At 47.0% G+C, this 25,000-nt stretch overlaps 1 protein-coding gene across 1 annotated transcript in view; it reads right to left on the bottom strand.

Annotated features, from left to right (window-relative positions):
• LOC106613245 (neuroserpin) overlaps positions 1-25,000 on the bottom strand; it is a 50,093-nt gene that overhangs the window by 19,264 nt on the left and 5,829 nt on the right. The gene's annotated exons all lie outside the window — the stretch shown is intronic.

Raw genomic sequence — 25,000 nt, 5'->3', positions numbered from 1 at the left:
CACTATGTCACCAGGACATATACAGGATACTACCCTCCACAGCATAACCTTCACTATGTCACCAGGACATATACAGAATACTACCCTCCACAACATAACCTTCACTATGTCACCAGGACATATACAGGATACTACCCTCCACAACATAACCTTCACTATGTCACCAGGACATATACAGGATACTACCCTCCACAACATAACCTTCACTATGTCACCAGGACATATACAGGATACTACCCTCCACAGCATAACCTTCACTATGTCACCAGGACATATACAGGATACTACCCTCCACAACACTATGTCACCAGGACATATACAGGATACTACTCTCCACAACACAACCTTCACTATGTCACCAGGACATATACAGGATACTGCCCTCCACAACATAACCTTCACTATGTCACCAGGACATATACAGGATACTACCCTCCACAACATAACCTTCACTATGTCACCAGGACATATACAGGATACTACCCTCCACAACATAACTTTCCCTATGTCACCAGGACATATACAGGATACTACCCTCCACAACATAACCTTCACTATGTCACCAGGACATATACAGGATACTACCCTCCACAACATAACCTTCACTATGTCACCAGGACATATACAGGATACTACCCTCCACAACATAACCTTCACTATGTCACCAGGACATATACAGGATACTACCCTCCACAACATAACCTTCACTATGTCACCAGGACATATACAGGATACTACCCTCCACAACATAACCTTCCCTATGTCACCAGGACATATACAGGATACTACCCTCCACAACATAACCTTCACTATGTCACCAGGACATATACAGGATACTACCCTCCACAACATAACTTTCCCTATGTCACCAGGACATATACAGGATACTACCCTCCACAACATAACCTTCACTATGTCACCAGGACATATACAGGATACTACCCTCCACAACATAACCTTCACTATGTCACCAGGACATATACAGGATACTACCCTCCACAACATAACCTTCACTATGTCACCAGGACATATACAGGATACTACCCTCCACAACATAACCTTCACTATGTCACCAGGACATATACAGGATACTACCCTCCACAACATAACCTTCCCTATGTCACCAGGACATATACAGGATACTACCCTCCACAACATAACCTTCACTATGTCACCAGGACATATACAGGATACTACCCTCCACAACATAACCTTCACTATGTCACCAGGACATATACAGGATACTACCCTCCACAACATAACCTTCACTATGTCACCAGGACATATACAGGATACTACCCTCCACAACATAACCTTCACTATGTCACCAGGACATATACAGGATACTACCCTCCACAACATAACCTTCACTGTCACCAGGACATATACAGGATACTACCCTCCACAACATAACCTTCACTATGTCACCAGGACATATACAGGTTACTACCCTCCACAACATAAACTTCACTATGTCACCAGGACATATACAGGATACTACCCTCCACAACATAACCTTCACTATGTCACCAGGACATATACAGGATACTACCCTCCACAACATAACCTTCACTATGTCACCAGGACATATACAGGTTATTACCCTCCACAACATAACCTTCACTATGTCACCAGGACATATACAGGATACTACCCTCCACAACATAACCTTCACTGTCACCAGGACATATACAGGATACTACCCTCCACAACATAACCTTCACTATGTCACCAGGACATATACAGGTTACTACCCTCCACAACATAAACTTCACTATGTCACCAGGACATATACAGGATACTACCCTCCACAACATAACCTTCACTATGTCACCAGGACATATACAGGATACTACCCTCCACAACATAACCTTCACTATGTCACCAGGACATATACAGGATACTACCCTCCACAACATAACCTTCACTATGTCACCAGGACATATACAGGTTATTACCCTCCACAACATAACCTTCACTCCAAATCAAAACTCCAAAAACACAAACTGATTTTGGACCAAATTACCTGGAAGGATTCCTACTTCCAAAGAATCATATTTCCAAGCTATACAGCAAATTCAGTGGCAAACAAACAACAGAAACCTTAAAACAACATCCAACCTGGAACTGAGTGAGTAATGTTTAGTCTGAAGCTACTTTTAAAGCCAAGAAGAAAAATAGTTTACAATGATATATTTGACTTTGTAAGGACTGAATGCTAAGTTAAGGCTACCAAGCTTGTTAGGACAGAACAGATCTGACTGCAACTTGAATTAGCACTGAGGTGTGAAGTGAGAGGTGTCAAAGCCCTTGAGCCCAACAACTGCAGGAGAGTTTCACAGCCTCCCCCATCCAAATGCAGAGGCCTTTGAAGCTCCATCCCGCTGTTCAGAGATCATTACAATACAGTGTCCTCTGGATGTAAAAAATGAGAAGGAATGAAAAGAGCACAAAAAGTAGCTTCTTATGGAAAATCAAGAGCAATTTTTTGCTATTATAAAAATCTGTTAACACTTATAAAAATGGAACGTAACCAACTTACTCTTCCGCACAGACCATCCCCTGGCATGGTGCTTTATTAACCAGACCATCTCCTGGCATGGTGCTATATTAACCAGACCATCTCCTGGCATGGCACAGTGCTATATTAACCAGACCATCCCCTGGTACAGTGCTATATTAACCAGACCATCCCCTGGTACAGTGCTATATTAACCAGACCATCCCCTGGCATGGTGCTATATTAACCAGACCATCTCCTGGCATGGTGCTATATTAACCAGACCATCCCCTGGCATGGTGCTATATTAACCAGACCATCTCCTGGCATGGTGCTATATTAACCAGACCATCTCCTGGCATGGTGCTATATTAACCAGACCATCTCCTGGCATGGTGCTATATTAACCAGACCATCCCCTGGCATGGTGCTATATTAACCAGACCATCCCCTGGCATGGTGCTATATTAACCAGACCATCTCCTGGCATGGTGCTATATTAACCAGACCATCCCCTGGCATGGTGCTATATTAACCAGACCATCCCCTGGCATGGTGCTATATTAACCAGACCATCCCCTGGCATGGTGCTATATTAACCAGACCATCCCCTGGCATGGTGCTATATTAACCAGACCATCCCCTGGCATGGTGCTATATTAACCAGACCATCCCCTGGCATGGTGCTATATTAACCAGACCATCCCCTGGCATGGTGCTATATTAACCAGACCATCTCCTGGCATGGTGCTATATTAACCAGACCATCCCCTGGCATGGTGCTATATTAACCAGACCATCCCCTGGCATGGTGCTATATTAACCAGACCATCCCCTGGCACGGTGCTATATTAACCAGACCATCCCCTGGCACAGTGCTATATTAACCAGACCATCCCCTGGCATGGCACAGTGCTATATTAACCAGACCATCCCCTGGTACAGTGCTATATTAACCAGACCATCCCCTGGCATGGCACAGTGTTACATTAACCAGACCATCCCCTGGCATGGCACAGTGCTATATTAACCAGACCATCCCCTGGCATGGTGCTATATTAACCAGACCATCCCCTGGCACGGTGCTATGTTAACCAGACCATCCCCTGGCACGGTGCTATATTAACCAGACCATCTCCTGGCACAGTGCTATATTAACCAGACCATGCCCTGGCACGGTGCTATATTAACCAGACCATCCCCTGGCACGGTGCTATATTAACCAGACCATCCCCTGGCACAGTGCTATATTAACCAGACCATCCCCTGGCATGGTGCTATATTAACCAGACCATCCCCTGGCACGGTGCTATATTAACCAGACCATCCCCTGGCACAGTGCTATATTAACCAGACCATCCCCTGGCACAGTGCTATATTAACCAGACCATCCCCTGGCATGGTGCTATATTAACCAGACCATCCCCTGGCATGGTGCTATATTAACCAGACCATCCCCTGGCACGGTGCTATATTAACCAGACCATCCCCTGGCACGGTGCTATATTAACCAGACCATCCCCTGGCACGGTGCTATATTAACCAGACCATCCCCTGGCATGGCACAGTGCTATATTAACCAGACCATCTCCTGGCACAGTGCTATATTAACCAGACCATCCCCTGGCATGGTGCTATATTAACCAGACCATCCCCTGGCATGGCACAGTGCTATATTAACCAGACCATCCCCTGGTACAGTGCTATATTAACCAGACCATCCCCTGGCATGGCACAGTGTTACATTAACCAGACCATCCCCTGGCATGGCACAGTGCTATATTAACCAGACCATCCCCTGGCATGGCACAGTGCTATATTAACCAGACCATCCCCTGGTACAGTGCTATATTAACCAGACCATCCCCTGGCATGGCACAGTGTTACATTAACCAGACCATCCCCTGGCATGGCACAGTGCTATGTTAACCAGACCATCCCCTGGCACAGTGCTATATTAACCAGACCATCCCCTGGCATGGTGCTATATTAACCAGACCATCCCCTGGCATGGTGCTATATTAACCAGACCATCCCCTGGCATGGTGCTATATTAACCAGACCATCCCCTGGCATGGTGCTATATTAACCAGACCATCCCCTGGCATGGTGCTATATTAACCAGACCATCCCCTGGCATGGTGCTATATTAACCAGACCATCCCCTGGCATGGTGCTATATTAACCTGACCATCCCCTGGCATGGCCAGTGCTATATTAACCAGACCATCCCCTGGCATGGTGCTATATTAACCAGACCATCCCCTGGCATGGTGCTATATTAACCAGACCATCCCCTGGCACGGTGCTATATTAACCAGACCATCCCCTGGCACGGTGCTATATTAACCAGACCATCCCCTGGCACGGTGCTATATTAACCAGACCATCCCCTGGCACGGTGCTATATTAACCAGACCATCCCCTGGCACAGTGCTATATTAACCAGACCATCCCCTGGCACAGTGCTATATTAACACAGACCATCCCCTGGCATGGTGCTATATTAACACAGACCATCCCCTGGCATGGTGCTATATTAACCAGACCATCCCATGGCATGGTGCTATATTAACCAGACCATCCCCTGACATGGCACAGTGCTATATTAACCAGACCATCCCCTGACATGGCACAGTGCTATATTAACCAGACCATCCCCTGACATGGCACAGTGCTATATTAACCAGACCATCCCCTGGCATGGTGCTATATTAACCAGACCACCCCTGGCATGGCACAGTGCTATATTAACCAGACCATCCCCTGGCATGGCACAGTGCTATATTAACCAGACCATCCCCTGGCATGGCACAGTGCTATATTGACACAGACCAACCCCTGGCATGGCACAGTGCTATATTAACCAGACCATCCCCTGGCATGGTGCTATATTAACCAGACCATCCCCTGGCATGGTGCTATATTAACCAGACCATCCCCTGGCATGGTGCTATATTAACCAGACCATCCCCTGGCATGGTGCTATATTAACCAGACCATCCCCTGGCATGGTGCTATATTAACCAGACCATCCCCTGGCATGGTGCTATATTAACCAGACCATCCCCTGGCACAGTGCTATATTAACCAGACCATCCCCTGGCATGGCACAGTGCAATATTAACCAGACCATCCCCTGGCACAGTGCTATATTAACCAGACCATCCCCTGGCACAGTGCTATATTAACCAGACCATCCCCTGGCACAGTGCTATATTAACCAGACCATCCCCTGGCACAGTGCTATATTAACCAGACCATCCCCTGGCATGGTGCTATATTAACCAGACCATCCCCTGGCATGGTGCTATATTAACCAGACCATCCCCTGGCATGGTGCTATATTAACCAGACCATCCCCTGGCACAGTGCTATATTAACCAGACCATCCCCTGGCATGGCACAGTGCAATATTAACCAGACCATCCCCTGGCACAGTGCTATATTAACCAGACCATCCCATGGCATGGTGTTATATTAACCAGACCATCCCCTGGCATGGCACAGTGCTATATTAACCAGACCATCCCCTGGCATGGTGCTATATTAACCAGACCATCCCCTGGCATGGCACAGTGCTATATTAACCAGACCATCCCCTGGCATGGTGCTATATTAACACAGACCATCCCCTGGCATGGTGCTATATTAACCAGACCATCCCATGGCATGGTGCTATATTAACCAGACCATCCCCTGACATGGCACAGTGCTATATTAACCAGACCATCCCCTGACATGGCACAGTGCTATATTAACCAGACCATCCCCTGACATGGCACAGTGCTATATTAACCAGACCATCCCCTGGCATGGTGCTATATTAACCAGACCACCCCTGGCATGGCACAGTGCTATATTAACCAGACCATCCCCTGGCATGGCACAGTGCTATATTAACCAGACCATCCCCTGGCATGGCACAGTGCTATATTGACACAGACCAACCCCTGGCATGGCACAGTGCTATATTAACCAGACCATCCCCTGGCATGGTGCTATATTAACCAGACCATCCCCTGGCATGGTGCTATATTAACCAGACCATCCCCTGGCATGGTGCTATATTAACCAGACCATCCCCTGGCATGGTGCTATATTAACCAGACCATCCCCTGGCATGGTGCTATATTAACCAGACCATCCCCTGGCACAGTGCTATATTAACCAGACCATCCCCTGGCATGGCACAGTGCAATATTAACCAGACCATCCCCTGGCACAGTGCTATATTAACCAGACCATCCCCTGGCACAGTGCTATATTAACCAGACCATCCCCTGGCACAGTGCTATATTAACCAGACCATCCCCTGGCACAGTGCTATATTAACCAGACCATCCCCTGGCATGGTGCTATATTAACCAGACCATCCCCTGGCATGGTGCTATATTAACCAGACCATCCCCTGGCATGGTGCTATATTAACCAGACCATCCCCTGGCACAGTGCTATATTAACCAGACCATCCCCTGGCATGGCACAGTGCAATATTAACCAGACCATCCCCTGGCACAGTGCTATATTAACCAGACCATCCCATGGCATGGTGTTATATTAACCAGACCATCCCCTGGCATGGCACAGTGCTATATTAACCAGACCATCCCCTGGCATGGTGCTATATTAACCAGACCATCCCCTGGCATGGCACAGTGCTATATTAACCAGACCATCCCCTGGCATGGCACAGTGCTATATTAACCAGACCATCCCCTGGCATGGTGTTATATTAACCAGACCATCCCCTGGCATGGTGTTATATTAACCAGACCATCCCCTGGCATGGTGCTATATTAACCAGACCATCCCCTGGCATGGTGCTATATTAACCAGACCATCTCCTGGCATGGTGCTATATTAACCAGACCATCTCCTGGCATGGTGCTATATTAACCAGACCATCCCCTGGCATGGTGCTATATTAACCAGACCATCCCCTGGCACGGTGCTATATTAACCAGACTATCCCCTGGCATGGTGCTATATTAACCAGACCATCCCCTGGCACGGTGCTATATTAACCAGACCATCCCCTGGCATGGTGCTATATTAACCAGACCATCCCCTGGCATGGTGCTATATTAACCAGACCATCCCCTGGCATGGCACAGTGCTATATTAACACACTACTCCTCTGTTAAGAGGTGGTGTGCTTGCGATGGGTGGAAACTCAGGACACGAGACAATGAGGACTCTCTCAACCTGTACAAGTCTGTAACTGTAATGGTATAGGGCAATTCCAAACAGTTTCATCTGGACTTTCACATAATCAAAGAGATATCTCAGCAGGTTAAGGTTTCTCTTGAGAAAGATACCCCCACCTTAGCGGGTCAGACCAGACCTCTTCATTATACAACCCCACAGACCAGCAACCCCCAGACCTCTTCATTATATAAACCCACAGACCAGCAACCCCCAGACCCCTTCATTATATACTGCTTAAAAAAATAAAGGGAACACTTAAACAACACATCCTAGATCTGAATGAAATAAATAATCTTATTAAATACTTTTTTCTTTACATAGTTGAATGTGCTGACAACAAAATCACACAAAAATAATCAATGGAAATCCAATTTATGAACCCATGGATGTCTGGATTTGGAGTCACACTCAAAATTAAAGTGGAAAACCACACTACAGGCTGATCCAACTTTGATGTAATGTCCTTAAAACAAGTCAAAATGAGGCTCAGTAGTGTGTGTGGCCTCCACGTGCCTGTATGACCTCCCTACAACGCCTGGGCATGCTCCTGATGAGGTGGTGGATGGTCTCCTGAGGGATCTCCTCCCAGACCTGGACTAAAGCATCCGCCAACTCCTGGACAGTCTGTGGTGCAACGTGGCGTTGGTGGATGGAGCGAGACATGATGTCCCAGATGTGCTCAATTGGATTCAGGTCCGGGGAACGGGCGGGCCAGTCCATAGCATCATTGCCTTCCTCTTGCAGGAACTGCTGACACACTCCAGCCACATGAGGTCTAGCATTGTCTTGCATTAGGAGGAACCCAGGGCCAACCGCACCAGCGTATGGTCTCACAAGGGGTCTAAGGATCTCATCTCGGTACCTAATGGCAGTCAGGCTACCTCTGGCGAGCACATGGAGGGCTGTGCGGCCCCCCAAAGAAATGCCACCCCACACCATGACTGACCCACCACCAGACCGGTCATGCTGGAGGATGTTGCAGGCAGCAGAACGTTCTCCACAGCGTCTCCAGACTCTGTCACGCCTGTCACATGTGCTCAGTGTGAACCTGCTTTCATCTGTGAAGAGCACAGGGCACCAGTGTCGAATTTGCCAATCTTGGTGTTATCTGGCAAATGCCAAACGTCCTGCACGGTGTTGGGCTGTAAGCACAACCCCCACCTGTGGACGTCGGGCCCTCATACCACCCTCATGGAGTCTGTTTCTGACCGTTTGAGCAGACACATGCACATTTGTGGCCTGCTGGAGGTCATTTTGCAGGGCTCTGGCAGTGCTTCTCCTGCTCCTCCTTGCACAAAGGCGGAGGTAGCGGTCCTGCTGCTGGGTTGTTGCCCTCCTACGGCCTCCTCCACGTCTCCTGATGTACTGGCCTGTCTCCTGGTAGCGCCTCCATGCTCTGGACACTACGCTGACAGACACAGCAAACCTTCTTGCCACAGCTCGCATTGATGGGCCATCCTGGATGAGCTGCACTACCTGAGCCACTTGTGTGGGTTGTAGACTCCGTCTCATGCTTCCACTAGAGTGAAAGCACCGCCAGCATTCAAAAGTGACCAAAACATCAGCCAGGAAGCATAGGAACTGAGAAGTGGTCTGTGGTCCCCACCTGCAGAACCACTCCTTTATTGGGGGTGTCTTGCTAATTGCCTATAATTTCCACCTGTTGTCTATTCCATTTGCACAACAGCATGTGAAATGTATTGTCAATCAGTGTTGCTTCCTAAGTGGACAGTTTGATTTCACAGAAGTGTGATTGACTTGGAGTTACATTGTGTTGTTTAAGTGTTCCCTTTATTTTTTTGAGCAGTGTATATAAAGTGTAATATTGGGATGCAAACTCAGAATTGAGTACATTTCAACTCTGTCTGACATGGTACAGGTGTCTTCATTATTTAAGCCCATAACCATGTCTGTGAGGTGAATACTTTTGTTTCAAAGTAGATTTGTTTAAGACAACCAAAGAAACACTCTGTGAGACCCTGATTTAGCCCACCGTAGTAAAAGGTTTAAAGGGAAGACACTGGAATCAGCTCTGAAGCTTTGAGTCACGCCTAGCCAAGACTGGGTTCATTTGAAGTCTAGTGTGGGAGACAACTGTGTTTAGATTAGCGACTGCATCACTTTGGTAATGAACATTCTTCTGTCTCCAGGCTTATGTTGTTATTCGGAAAATGAGCAGAGGAAGCCAGTAGAACAGCCCATCCCAGACCCTGACCATAGTGTTAACACCACAGTAGAACAGCCCATCCCAGACCCTGACCATAGTGTTAACACCACAGCAGAACAGCCCACACCAGACCCTGACCATAGTGTTAACACCACAGCAGAACAGTCCACACCAGACCCTGACCATAGTGTTAACATCACAGTAGAACAGCCCATCCCAGACCCTGACCATAGTGTTAACACCACAGCAGAACAGCCCACACCAGACCCTGACCATAGTGTTAACACCACAGCAGAACAGTCCACACCAGACCCTGACCATAGTGTTAACATCACAGCAGAACAGCCCACACCAGACCCTGACCATAGTGTTAACACCACAGCAGAACAGTCCACACCAGACCCTGACCATAGTGTTAACATCACAGCAGAACAGCCCACACCAGACCCTGACCATAGTGTTAACATCACAGCAGAACAGTCCACACCAGACCCTGACCATAGTGTTAACACCACAGCAGAACAGCCCACACCAGACCCTGACCATAGTGTTAACACCACAGCAGAACAGCCCACACCAGACCCTGACCATAGTGTTAACACCACAGCAGAACAGTCCACACCAGACCCTGACCATAGTGTTAACACCACAGCAGAACAGTCCACACCAGACCCTGACCATAGTGTTAACATCACAGCAGAACAGTCCACACCAGACCCTGACCATAGTGTTAACATCACAGCAGAACAGTCCACACCAGACCCTGACCATAGTGTTAACACCACAGCAGAACAGCCCACACCAGACCCTGATCATAGTGTTAACATCACAGCAGAACAGTCCACCTCTCACCCCCCCCACCCCCCCACCCCACCCTCCTGTCAGCCACCCTGATAGCCCTCCTGACTAACACCCCACACCCACTGAGGACATACACAAGCCACAGATTGGACTTAAACAGGAAATATATACAAGAAAATAAACTTTTTCCCAAACACACAGTGTCTAAACTCTGATGTCTAAACACCCAGCTACATGATAATACACACAGGCACAAACCACCTGAGAGCACAGCAGGAGAGGGTGGCCACAACACTCAAGTCTCCACCTGTTGTTTACCAAGCATGTGACAAATACAAATTTGATTTGATGACAACATCCGGCAGCCATTGCAAGTGTACCCATGAGTTGACCAGTCAAAATGCCAGGGTTAGAGGTTCCAAGCCTGTTCTATTCATTCTGATTTCTATGGCCATGAGTTTACCAGGGTTAGAGGTTCCAAGCCTGTTCTATTCATTCTGATTTCTATGGCCATGAGTTTACCAGGGTTAGAGGTTCCAAGCCTGTTCTATTCATTCTGATTTCTATAGCCATGAGTTGATCGGTATGACTACACCCCTGAGGTAGAGAATAGTGCTGTTCCAGGTGCCCTACATAGCAGTCACACAGCACCAATGATTGCATGACATGTTATTGATGGCATTCCACAACTTCACATTGCCATCATTAGGCTAAAGTTATCACCTGTTGTTTACAAAGCATGTGCTGAATAACTTTCACTCTGGGATGATTTATACATATTGGGAACGATTTCACTCTGGGATGATTTATACATATTGGGAACGATTTCACTCTGGGATGATTTATACATATTGGGAACGATTTCACTCTGGGATGATTTTGACATGACACCCTGCATGTTGTTTGTGTGTTTGGGGCTCCGTGTGTCTATTCAATGTTGATTCAACGCAATTTCATTGATATGACGTAGAAACAACGTTGCTTCAACCACTGTGTGCCCAGTGGGTAGCCTCGCCTGCCACACACAATTAGAATTCAACTATGGCACACAACTATCATATCCATGCAGACTTCCTCAGTTCCGCTCTAGGAACTATCTCAAAACATGGAATGTGTTAATAATTCTAGAATCCTCTCCACTGGAATGTGTTAATAATTCTAGAGTCCTCTCCATTGGAATGTGTTAATAATTCTAGAGTCCTCTCCATTGGAATGTGTTAATAATTCTAGAGTCCTCTCCATTGGAATGTGTTAATAATTCTAGAGTCCTCTCCATTGGAATGTGTTAATAATTCTAGAGTCCTCTCCATTGGAATGTGTTAATAATTCTAGAGTCCTCTCCACTGGAATGTGTTAATAATTCTAGAGTCCTCTCCATTGGAATGTGTTAATAATTCTAGAGTCCTCTCCATTGGAATGTGTTAATAATTCTAGAGTCCTCTCCATTGGAATGTGTTAATAATTCTAGAGTCCTCTCCATTGGAATGTGTTAATAATTCTAGAGTCCTCTCCATTGGAATGTGTTAATAATTCTAGAGTCCTCTCCATTGGAATGTGTTAATAATTCTAGAATCCTCTCCATTGGAATGTGAGACATGTTGGACAATGACTCGGGTCCTCTGTTGTCAAATCAAATCAAAGTTTATTTGTCATGTGCGCCAAATACAACAGGTGTAGACCTTACAGTGAAATGCCTACTTACAGGCCCTAACCAACAGTGCAATTTCTAAGTAAAAAAATGGGTACTAGGTGAACAGTAGATAAGTAAATAAATAAAAACAACAGTAAAAAGACAGTGAAAAATAACAGTAGTGAGGCTATATACAGGCACCGGTTCGTCGGGCTAATTGAGGTCTCCCTCCCAAATGGCAAAGAACCTCTCACATGGCCCCGCCTGCTCCCACGCCTGCTCTCATTGGGTAAGCATTGTCTGTGGCTCCTCCATAAACCCAACACAGAGGACAGGTTGTGAGGGGAGTGAGGGGGAGGTGGATGGGGGGGATTATCTGTGTAATATTGACACCTGTGTGACCTTATGAGTTGTGGGAGCGGAGCTGTTCTCTTAAAGCAGCCTGCCGTCTGTAGACAGACTGGGGAGAGAGGGAGAGGGGGTAGACAGACTGGGGAGAGAGGGAGAGGGGGGTAAGGGTAGACAGACTGGGGAGAAAGGGAGTAGACAGACTGGGGTGAGAGGGAGAGGGGGGGTAGACAGACTGGGGAGAGAGGGAGAGGGGGGGTAAGGGTAGAAAGACTGGGGAGAGAGGGAGAGGGGGTAAGGGTAGACAGACTGGGGAGAGAGGGAGGGGGGTAGATAGACTGGGGAGAGAGGGAGAGGGGGTAAGGGTAGACAGACTGGGGAGAGAGGGAGAGGGGGGGTAAGGGTAGACAGACTGGGGAGAGAGGGAGAGGGGGGGTAAGGGTAGGCAGACTTGGTAGAGGGAGAGGGGGGGTAAGGGTAGACAGACTGGGGAGAGAGGGAGAGGGGGTAAGGGTAGACAGACTGGGGAGAGAGGGAGAGGGGGGGTAAGGGTAGGCAGACTTCGGAGACAGACTGATGCCAGCAGAGCACAAACCCCAGGCACTTTAAAGTCATTTCTGTTTAATCTTTACAGCTTCTAAAATCAATAGAATTAAACCTGTTGTCCTTTGAAAACAACACGACTGATCCTAAATCACCACTAATATACCGTAGCTGACATTTCCGCATTCAGAACGTGACGTCATTCTCCACCTCAGACACTTTAGTCCTCAATGCCCTTTAACCTGTTAGGGCTAGGGGGCAGTATTTACACGGCCGGATAAAAAAACGTACTCAATTTAATCTGGTTATTACTACTGCCCAGAAACTAGTATATGCATATAATTATTGGCTATGGATAGAAAACACCCTAAAGTTTCTAAAACTGTTTGAATGGTGTCTGTGAGTATAACAGAACTCATATGGCAGGCAAAAACCTGAGAAGATTCCTTACAGGAAGTGGCCTGTCTGACAAGTTCTTGTTCTTCTTGACTCTCTTTATTGAAAACTGAGGATCTTTGCTGTAACGTGGCACTTCCTACGGCTCCCATAGGCTCTCAGAACCCGGGAAAAAGCTGAATGATGTAATTCCAGCCCCTGACTGAAAAACATTAGCGCCTTTGGTAAGTGGTCTATCAGAGGACAATCAGACTGAGGCGCGTGCACGAGGCGACCCCATGTTTTTATTTTCTCTCTTTGTACTAAAACACAGATTCCCGGTCGGAATATTATTGCTTTTTTACGAGAAAAATTGCATAAAAATTGATTTTAAACAGCGGTTGACATGCTTCGAAGTACGGTAATGGAATATTTAGAATTTTTTTGTCACGAAACGCGTGACAAAAAACTACCCTTTTGGATAGTGTCTTGAACGCACGAACAAAACGGCGCTATTTGGATATAACTATGGATTATTTTGAACCAAACCAACATTTGTTATTGAAGTAGAAGTCCTGGGAGTGCATTCTGACAAAGAACAGCAAAGGTAATAACATTTTTCTTATAGTAAATCTGACTTTGGTGAGGGCTAAACTTGGTGGGTGTCTAAATAGCTAGCCCTGTGATGCCGGGCTATCTACTTAGAATATTGCAAAATGTGCTTTCACCGAAAAGCTATTTTAAAATCGGACATAGCGAGTGCATAGAGGAGTTCTGTATCTATAATTCTTAAAATAATTGTTATGTTTTTTGTGAATGTTTATCGTGAGTAATTTAGTAAATTCACCGGAAGTTTGCGGGGGGTATGCTAGTTCTGAACGTCACATGCTAATGTAAAAAGCTGGTTTTTGATATAAATATGAACTTGATTGAACAAAACATGCATGTATTGTATAACATAATGTCCTAGGTGTGTCATCTGATGAAGATCAAAGGTTAGTGCTGCATTTAGCTGTGGTTTGGGTTTATGTGACATTATATGCTAGCTTGAAAAATGGGTGTCTGATTATTTCTGGCTGGGTACTCTGCTGACATAATCTAATGTTTTGCTTTCGCTGTAAAGCCTTTTTGAAATCGGACAATGTGGTTAGATTAACGAGAGTCTTGTCTTTAAAATGGTGTAAAATAGTCATATGTTTGAGAAATTGAAGTAATAGCATTTCTAAGGTATTTGAATAACGCGCCACGGGATTCCACTGGCTGTTACGTAGGTGGGACGAAATCGTCCCACTGGCCCTAGAGAAGTTAAACCCGACACCTTTAAAACGGCATACTTACCAAGCTAGTAGAATTAAACCCAACACCTTTAAGAAGGCATACTTACCAAGCAAGTAGAATTAAACCCAAGTTTTACCCAGTAGCTGGGCTACACACACACACACAACTCTGAATTTTCTTCCTTTGTTACCATGGAGATGGAATGTGACGAACATCATTCTCTCCATGTCCACACTTCCAGACTTGTACCTGAAACACACTTCCAGACTTGTACCTGAAACACACTTCCAGACTTGTACCTGAAACACACTTCCAGACTTTTAACTGAAACACACTTCCAGACTTTTAACTGACATCGCAACTTCAAAGACACTCCTACATTTCTATGTACATGTCTACTTGACAAACTTTCTGAACACGTCCTTATGATCACACACTTTTGAAAGAGTGGAGTATGGCAGTAGAACGTTGAGCAGAACATGTAGGTAAGGAGGAGAGAACACAGAGAGCTGTGTTAGGGTTGAGAGAACACAGAGAGCTGTGTTAGGGTTGAGAGAACACAGAGAGCTGTGTTAGGGTTGAGAGAACACAGAGAGCTGTGTTAGGGTTGAGAGAACACAGAGAGCTGTGTTAGGGTTGAGAGAACACAGAGAGCTGTGTTAGGGTTGAGAGAACACAGAGAGCTGTGTTAGGGTTGAGAGAACACAGAGAGCTGTGTTAGGGTTGAGAGAACACAGAGAGCTGTGTTAGGGTTGAGAGAACACAGAGAGCTGTGTTAGGGTTGAGAGAACACAGAGGACAGAGAGCTGTGTTAGGGTTGAGAGAACACAGAGGACAGAGAGCTGTGTTAGGGTTGAGAGAACACAGAGCTGTGGACCATTCCACTGCTCGTCTCTGTGTGAGCTACGTGCTGCTGATCAGAGAGATAGATACTAGGCCTCAGTGATAACAACAAGTACAGCTCTCATACTTTCTGAGAGGTATTCTCTGGGTATCATTCTGTGTCGCTTTAAAGTCATTTGCCCCCTTATTCCTCCCACCACACATGCGCAGACACAATCTGATATTCAAGAACGTCCTTCAGAAACAGGCCTCCCGGGGAGGGATTTCAGTGAGACACCAGGAGGATGTCAAAACCATCACTGTCACAACTTGTGTGCATCTTCCCACTCCAACGCTTCAACTATCTCCGCCAGTATACCGTCACTGCCTTTTAAATACAGCTCATCGTTTTCACAAGGGCTTTGTCAATCAAGTGGACTGAAGTCTTGCCTCAAAGTCAGGAGAATTTCACCATCAGGGCTGCCATTAAGGGAGGTAAAGTGGGTTTGTTGTTATAGATTCCTTCCTGTAGTAGTGTTCTGACTGATATGAAAGGAGAAGAGACAACACAATTCAACAAGATGATTGTCCCCTGGCTCCACCCAAAGAAATAATCAACATGAAACATTCTGTGGGAAATAGAGATATGGAGAGAGGAGTGTAGAGAGAGAGAGAGAGAGAGATGGAGAGAGGAGTGTAGAGAGAGAGAGAGAGAGAGAGATGGAGAGAGGAGTGTAGAGAGAGAGAGAGATATGGAGAGAGGAGTGTAGAGAGAGAGAGAGAGAGAGATGGAGAGAGGAGTGTAGAGAGAGAGAGAGATATGGAGAGAGGAGTGTAGAGAGAGAGAGAGAGAGATATGGAGAGAGGAGTGTAGAGAGAGAGAGAGAGATATGGAGAGAGGAGTGTAGAGAGAGAGAGAGAGATATGGAGAGAGGAGTGTAGAGAGAGAGAGAGAGAGAGAGATATGGAGAGAGGAGTGTAGAGAGAGAGAGAGAGAGAGAGATATGGAGAGAGGAGTGTAGAGAGAGAGAGAGAGAGAGATATGGAGAGAGGAGTGTAGAGAGAGAGAGAGAGAGAGATATGGAGAGAGGAGTGTAGAGAGAGAGAGAGAGAGAGATATGGAGAGAGGAGTGTAGAGAGAGAGAGAGAGAGAGATATGGAGAGAGGAGTGTAGAGAGAGAGAGAGAGAGAGATATGGAGAGAGGAGTGTAGAGAGAGAGAGAGAGAGAGAGATATGGAGAGAGGAGTGTAGAGAGAGAGAGAGAGAGAGAGATATGGAGAGAGGAGTGTAGAGAGAGAGAGAGAGAGAGAGATATGGAGAGAGGAGTGTAGAGAGAGAGAGAGAGATATGGAGAGAGGAGAGATGTGGAGAGAGGAGAGATGTGGAGAGAGGAGAGATGTGGAGAGAGGAGTAGAGAGAGCGAGAGAGATATGGAGAGAGGAGTAGAGAGAGCGAGAGAGATATGGAGAGAGGAGTAGAGAGAGCGAGAGAGATATGGAGAGAGGAGTAGAGAGAGCGAGAGAGATATGGAGAGAGGAGTAGAGAGAGCGAGAGAGATGTGGAGAGAGGAGTAGAGAGAGCGAGAGAGATGTGGAGAGAGGAGTAGAGAGAGCGAGAGAGATGTGGAGAGAGGAGTAGAGAGAGCGAGAGAGATGTGGAGAGAGGAGTAGAGAGAGCGAGAGAGATGTGGAGAGAGGAGTAGAGAGAGCGAGAGAGATGTGGAGAGAGGAGTAGAGAGAGCGAGAGAGATATGGAGAGAGGAGTAGAGAGAGCGAGAGAGATATGGAGAGAGGAGTAGAGAGAGCGAGAGAGATATGGAGAGAGGAGTAGAGAGAGCGAGAGAGATATGGAGAGAGGAGTAGAGAGAGAGAGAGATATGGAGAGAGGAGTAGAGAGAGAGATATGGAGAGAGAAGTAGAGAGAGAGAGATGGAGAGAGAAGTAGAGAGAGAGAGATGGAGAGAGAAGTAGAGAGAGAGAGATGTGGAGAGAGAAATGGAGAGAGGAGTAGAGAGAGATAAACCACGTTACCATCCACAGATTTATGCAAGTAAAGTCATTCTGTATCAAAACAATCACGACAGCTGTGATGGAAACAGGACGTTTTGGTACAATGGTATAAATGCCAACAAATGGTGTGATCTTTTTGTGTCCATAAAATTAATTATGTGAGAAATGGCAGTTCATGTACAAATATTAAAAAATAATATCGAAGTAACCTTGGAGTCATTATGATGCGTGTATGCCTTATGACTAACGAGACGTGGTGTGATCGTAACAATATACAGGAACTCAAGTCATTTTGTTCACCTTACTTAGAATTCCTCACAATCAAATGCCGACAGCATTATCTACCAAGAGAATTCTCTTCGATCATAATCACAGTCGTGTATATCCCCCCACCAAGCAGACACATCGATGGCCCTGAAAGAACTTCATTGGACTCTATGTAAACTGGAAACCACATATCCTGAGGCTGCATTTATTGTCACCGGGGATTTTAACAAGGCTAATCTGAAAACATGGCTCCCCAAATTCTATCAGCATATCCATTGTGCTACCAGGAGTAGCAAAACCCTGGATCATTGTTATTCTAACTTCCGCGCCGTATATAAGGCCCTCCCCCGCCCTCCCTTCGGAAAATCTGACCGCGACTCCATTTTGTTGCTCCCAGCCTATAGACAGAAACTAAAACAGGAAGCTCCCGCCCTCAGGTCTGTTCAACGCTGGTCTGACCAATCGGATTCCACGCTTTCAGATCGCGTCGATCACGTGGACTGGGATATGTTCCGCATTGCGGCGAACAACAACATTGATGAATACGCTGATTCGGTGAGTGAGTTCATTAACAAGTGCATCGGTGATGTTGTACCCACAGCGTCTATTAAAACATTCCCCAACCAGAAACTGTGGATTGATGGCAGCATTCGCGCAAAACTGAACGAGCGAACCACTGCTTTTAATCAGGGAAAGGTGACCGGAAGGAAACATGACCGAATACAAACGGTGTAGCTATTCCCTCCGCAAGGCAATCAAACAAGCTCAGCGTCAGTACAGAGACAAAGTAGAGTCGCTATTCAACGGCTCAGACACGAGAGGTATGTGGCAGGGTCTACAGTCAATCACGGACTACAAAAGGAAAACCAGCCCCGTCATGGACCACGATGCCTTGCTCCCAGACAAACTAAACAACTTTTTTGCTCGCTTTGAGGACAATACAGTGGACACAGTGGACACAGTGTCTTCTGATCCCTCCTGTCTCAGCCTCCAGTATTTATGCTGCAGTAGTTTATGTGTCGGGGGGCTAGGGTCAGTCTGTTACATCTGGAGTATTTCTCTTGTCTTATCCGGTGTCCTGTGTGTATTTAAATATGCTCTCTCTAATTCTCTCTTTCTGTCTTTCTCTCGGAGGACCTGAGCCCTAGGACCATGCCTCAGGACTACCTGGTATGATGACTCCTTGCTGTCCCCAGTCCACCTGGCCGTGCTGCTGCTCCAGTTTCAACTGTTCTGCCTGCGGCTATGGAACCCTGACCTGTTCACCGGACGTGCTTGTTGCACCCTCGACAACTACTATGATTATTATTATTTGACCATGCTGGTCATTTATGAACATTTTAACATTTTAACATCTTGACCATGTTCTGTTATAATATCCACCCTGCACAGCCAGAAGAGGACTGGCCACCCCTCAAAGCCTGGTTCCTCTAGGTTTCTTCCTAGGTTTTTGGCCTTTCTAGGGAGTTTTTCCTAGGGAGTTTTTCCTAGCCACCGTGCTTCTTTCACATGCTTTGCTTGCTGTTTGGGGTTTTAGGCTGGGTTTCTGTACAGCACTTTGAGAATATCAGCTGATGTACGAAGGGCTATATAAAAATAAATTTGATTTGACTTGACAACTTTTTTCCTCTGACACGGCCCGCTACCAAAACCTGTGGGCTCTCCTTCACTGTAGCCAACGTGAGTAAAACATTTAAACGTGTTAACCCTCGCAAGTCTGCAGGCCCAGATGGCATCCCCGGCCGCGTCCTCAGAGCATGCGCAGACCAGCTGGCTGGTGTGTTTACGGACATATTCAATCAATCCTTATCCCAGTCTGCTGTCCCCACATGCTTCAAGAGGGCCACCATTGTTCCTGTTCCCAAAAAAGCTAAGGTAACTGAGCTAAATGACTACCGCCCTGTAGCACTCACTCCCATCATCATGAAGTGCTTTGAGAGACTAGTCAAGGACCATATCACCTCCACCCTACCTGACACCCTAGACCCACTCCAATTTGCTTACCGCCACAATAGGTCCACAGACGATGCAATCGCCATCACACTGCACACTGCCCTAACCCATCTGGACAAGAGGAATACCTATGTAAGAATGCTGTTCATCGATTACAGCTCAGCATTTAACACCATAGTACCCTCCAAACTCGTCATTAAGCTCGAGACCCTGGGTCTCGACCCCGCCCTGTGCAACTGGGTCCTGGACTTCCTGACGGGCCAGCCCCCAGGTGGTGAGGGTAGGTAACAACATCTCCACCCCGCTGATCCTCAACACTGGGTCCCCACAAGGGTGTGTTCTCAGCCCTCTACTGTACTCCCTGTTCACCCACGACTGCGTGGCCATGCATGCCTCCAACACAATCATTAAGTTTGCAGAATACACTACGGTGGTAGGCTTGATTACCAACAAAGATGAGACGGCCTACAGGGAGGAGGTGAGGGCCCTCGGAGTGTGGTGTCAGGAAAATAACCTCACACTCAATGTCAACAAAACAAAGGAGATGATCGTGGACTTCAGGAAACAGCAGAGGGAGCAGCCCCCTATCCACATCGACGGGACAGTAGTGGAGAGGGTGGAGAGTTTTAAGTTCCTCGGCGTACACATCACGGACAAACTGAAATGGTCCACCCACACAGACAGCGTGGTGAAGAAGGCGCAGCAGCGCCTCTTCAACCTCAGGAGTCTGAAGAAATTCGGCTTGTCACCAAAAACACTCAAACTTCTACAGATGCACAATCGAGAGCATCCTGTCGAGCTGTATCACCGCCTGGTACGGCAGCTGCTCCGCCCATAACCGGAAGGCTCTCCAGAGGGTAGTGAGGTCTGCACAACGCATCACCGGGTGCAAACTACCTGCCCTCCAGGACACCTACACCACCCGATGTCACAGGAAGGCCAAAAAGATCATCAAGGACAACAACCACTCGAGCCACTGCCTGTTCACCCCGCTATCATCCAGAAGGCGAGGTCAGTACAGGTGCATCAAAGCTGGGACCGAGAGACTGAAAAACAGCTTCTATCTCAAGGCCATCAGACTGTTAAACAGCCATCACTAACATTGAGTGGCTGCTGCCAAAATACTGACTCATCTCTAGCCACTTTAATAATGGTAAAATTGATGTATTCAATTTATCACTAGCCACTTTATGTTATATAAATGTTTACTTACCCTACATTGCTCATCTCATATGTATATACTGTACGCTATACCATCTACTGCATCTTGATGTAATGTATCACTAGCCACTTTAAACAATGCCACTTCATATAATGTTTTCATACCCTACATTGCTCATCTCATATGTATATACTGTACTCTATACCATCTACTGCATCTTGTCTATGCCGTTCGGCCATCAGTCATTTATATATTTTTATGTACATATTCGTATTCATTCCTTTACACTTGTGTGTATAAGGTAGTTGTTGTGAAATTGTTAGGTTATATTACTTGTTAGATATTAGTGCATGGTTGGAACTAGAAGCACAAGCATTTCGCTACACTCACATTAGCATCTGCTAACCATGTGTATGTGACCAATACATTTGATTTGATTTACTTACACTAAAGTATGTGGACACCCCTTCAAATGAGTGGATTCGGCTATTTCACCCACACTCCTTGCTGACAGGTGTATAAAATCGAGCACACAGCCATGCAATCTCCATAGACAAACATTGGCAACAGAATGGCCTAACTGAAGAGCTCAGTGACTTTCTGTGTTTGGCGGATGCCAGGAGATCGCTACCTCCCCAAATGCATAGTGCCAACTGTAATGTTTGGTGTATTAAAAGATTAATACAATTACTCTATGGTATAATTAGGTCCTTCCTTCTCTCTTCCAAACCAAATCCATCCCTTTCCACCACCCACTCCCTGTCCCCCCCCTTTACCCATCAGACCCAGTTAATCACCACCCCCTCCTTCACACTCCCATTCACCTCCTCCTTCACACTCCCATTCATATTCACCCCCTCCTTCACACTCCCATTCATATTCACCTCCTCCTTCACATTCACCTCCTCCTTCACACTCCCATTCATATTCACCTCCTCCACACTCCCATTCATATGAACAGACACCCACATACACCCGCCTCACATCTATAAAACAATTACTGACATGATGATCGATGTTTGACAAATACAAATATTCAGCGCTCTTATCATAATGTCATCATGTAGACTTCCTGTGTCTGCCAGCTGTTGGCTAAAAACACACATCAGGAACAGAGTGTTTTGCTATTTAACACAACAGTTTGAGACAAAACTATTGGTAGAGTTGAAAATGCGACGGAAACACACTGAACGTGAGATTTTTATTTGGTACCTGAAAAGTCATGTGGGAAAAAAGTTAATATTGTCGTCACACACTGGTTTTTTATCTGTAACAAGTCTGTTTAGTGGAAACACCACCGGAGGGAGAAATTAGCAGTTTCTTCTTTATGGGGATTTTAGAATATTCACATGAAAATATGTCACCAATTGAATGGAAACCTGGTTGTCCTCCAGGCCTGCTGTCTCCACTTCATAATGTCCTGTCCTCCAGGCCTGCCGTCTCCACTTTATATCTCTATATATATATCTCTATATCTCTATACATACATACATACATACATACATACATACATACATACATACATACATACATACATACATACATACATACATACATACATACATACCTCTCTCTCTCTCTCTCCTCTCTATGCGACATGAGAATAACAATCAGTCTGCTGGCTACAGAAAGCTGATTTGTTCCACTCTCTCACTCCCCTTCCCCCATCTCTCAATCAGAGGAATGAACTACACCTCTCATTCTCTCTCCCTCTCCCTTAGATTGCTGTGCTCCATCCTCGGTGCAGTTCTTCATTCTGATGAGAAGGGGATTCAGATTGGGAGAGGTTTTATACATTAATTTGTACCAATTTATCGCCTATCTGTTTCAGATCCAACACTGTGTCCTGGGAGAGGACTGTGGGACTGATCCTATTGTTATGCAGCTCAGCCCTCCCTCCCTCCCTCCCTCAACACACTACAGAGAACACTGACATCTCTGAAACTATAGCTCATCTTTATAATAGAAGAACAGAATCATCTCCTTTCCCTCCATTCCTCTGACTACCCATAACTCCCCTGTATTGAACAAGTGATGAAGAGACTATCTGACAACAGCTTCATCCACTGATACAGAACAAGAGCAAAACATCCTTCTCTCCCCCTACCCTGTCAGGCCGTGTCCCCAGCCTTCTCTCCCCCTACCCTGTCAGGCCGTGTCCCCAGCCTTCTCTCTCCCTACCCTGTCATGCCGTGTCCCCAGCCTTCTCTCCCGCTACCCTGTCAGGCCGTGTCCCCAGCCTTCTCTCTCCCTACCCTGTCAGGCCGTGTCCCCAGCCTTCTCTCCCCCTACCCTGTCAGGCCGTGTCCCCAGCCTTCTCTCTCCCTACCCTGTCATGCCGTGTCCCCAGCCTTCTCTCCCGCTACCCTGTCAGGCCGTGTCCCCAGCCTTCTCTCTCCCTACCCTGTCATGCCGTGTCCCCAGCCTTCTCTCTCCCTACCCTGTCATGCCGTGTCCCCAGCCTTCTCTCCCCCTACCCTGTCATGCCGTGTCCCCAGCCTTCTCTCTCCCTACCCTGTCAGGCCGTGTCCCCAGCCTTCTCTCTCCCTACCCTGTCATGCCGTGTCCCCAGCCTTCTCTCCCGCTACCCTGTCATGCCGTGTCCCCAGCCTTCTCTCTCCCTACCCTGTCAGGCCGTGTCCCCAGCCTTCTCTCCCGCTACCCTGTCAGGCCGTGTCCCCAGCCTTCTCTCTCCCTACCCTGTCAGGCCGTGTCCCCAGCCTTCTCTCTCCCTACCCTGTCAGGCCGTGTCCCCAGCCTTCTCTCTCCCTACCCTGTCAGGCCGTGTCCCCAGCCTTCTCTCTCCCTACCCTGTCAGGCCGTGTCCCCAGCCTTCTCTCTCCCTACCCTGTCATGCCGTGTCCCCAGCCTTCTCTCTCCCTACCCTGTCATGCCGTGTCCCCAGCCTTCTCTACCCCTACCCTGTCAGGCCGTGTCCCCAGCCTTCTCTCTCCCTACCCTGTCATGCCGTGTCCCCAGCCTTCTCTCTCCCTACCCTGTCAGGCCGTGTCCCCAGCCTTCTCTCCCCCTACCCTGTCAGGCCGTGTCCCCAGCCTTCTCTCTCCCTACCCTGTCATGCCGTGTCCCCAGCCTTCTCTCCCCCTACCCTGTCATGCTGTGTCCCCAGCCAAAATCATACTCAGTTAATCTCAGACCAGCCTAACAGTCTAAAACAACCACCCAAATCCTGCCTCTGGTGCAGCCCTTCCCTCTCATATCCCTTCACACAGACAGAAACAAACACACAGACAGACGGATAGGCAGGCAGACAGGGACTCTAAGCTAAAATCTGACTTGACAACAGGACAATCCCTGATCTCAGCTCATCCCAAGCTCTGAAAGACCTGCGTTAAAGAACAACCAACAACAAACAGTCACTCTATCCTTTCATGTAAAAACACTCTGCCTGGTGTACGGTAGGGCAGGGGAAAACACTCTGCCTGGTGTACGGTAGGGCAGGGGAAAACACACTGCCTGGTGTACGGTAGGGCAGGGGAAAACACACTGCCTGGTGTACGGTAGGGCAGGGGAAAACACACTGCCTGGTGTACGGTAGGGCAGGGGAAAACACTCTGCCTGGTGTACGGTAGGGCAGGGGAAAACACTCTGCCTGGTGTACGGTAGGGCAGGGGATCCCAAACGTTTTCACTTGGGCCCCCCTTCCAGCATTGGGGAATATGATGTCATGGGGTACAAAGAAAATGCTGCAGTTTTAAAATTATGTAATATGTATTCATGTGATGTTTGAGTGACAAAAAAAATGACAACAATATCTATTGGCTAAAAAACCCAAATAAAAAAGCGTTAGCTGACATGGCTAGTGTATCTCTCTAAGGTACATAATTACTGACATGAAAAGAGGTACTGATGACACACTACCCAATTTCAAAATGGCACCTTGTGCATTCTACTATTACAACTTTCAAGAGTAAG

The sequence above is a fragment of the Salmo salar genome, chromosome 09 (assembly GCF_965601325.2).
Source record: "Salmo salar chromosome 09, fSalSal1, whole genome shotgun sequence".
Classification (NCBI taxonomy): domain Eukaryota; kingdom Metazoa; phylum Chordata; class Actinopteri; order Salmoniformes; family Salmonidae; genus Salmo; species Salmo salar.
This window is presented reverse-complemented; position numbering and strand designations above follow the sequence as displayed.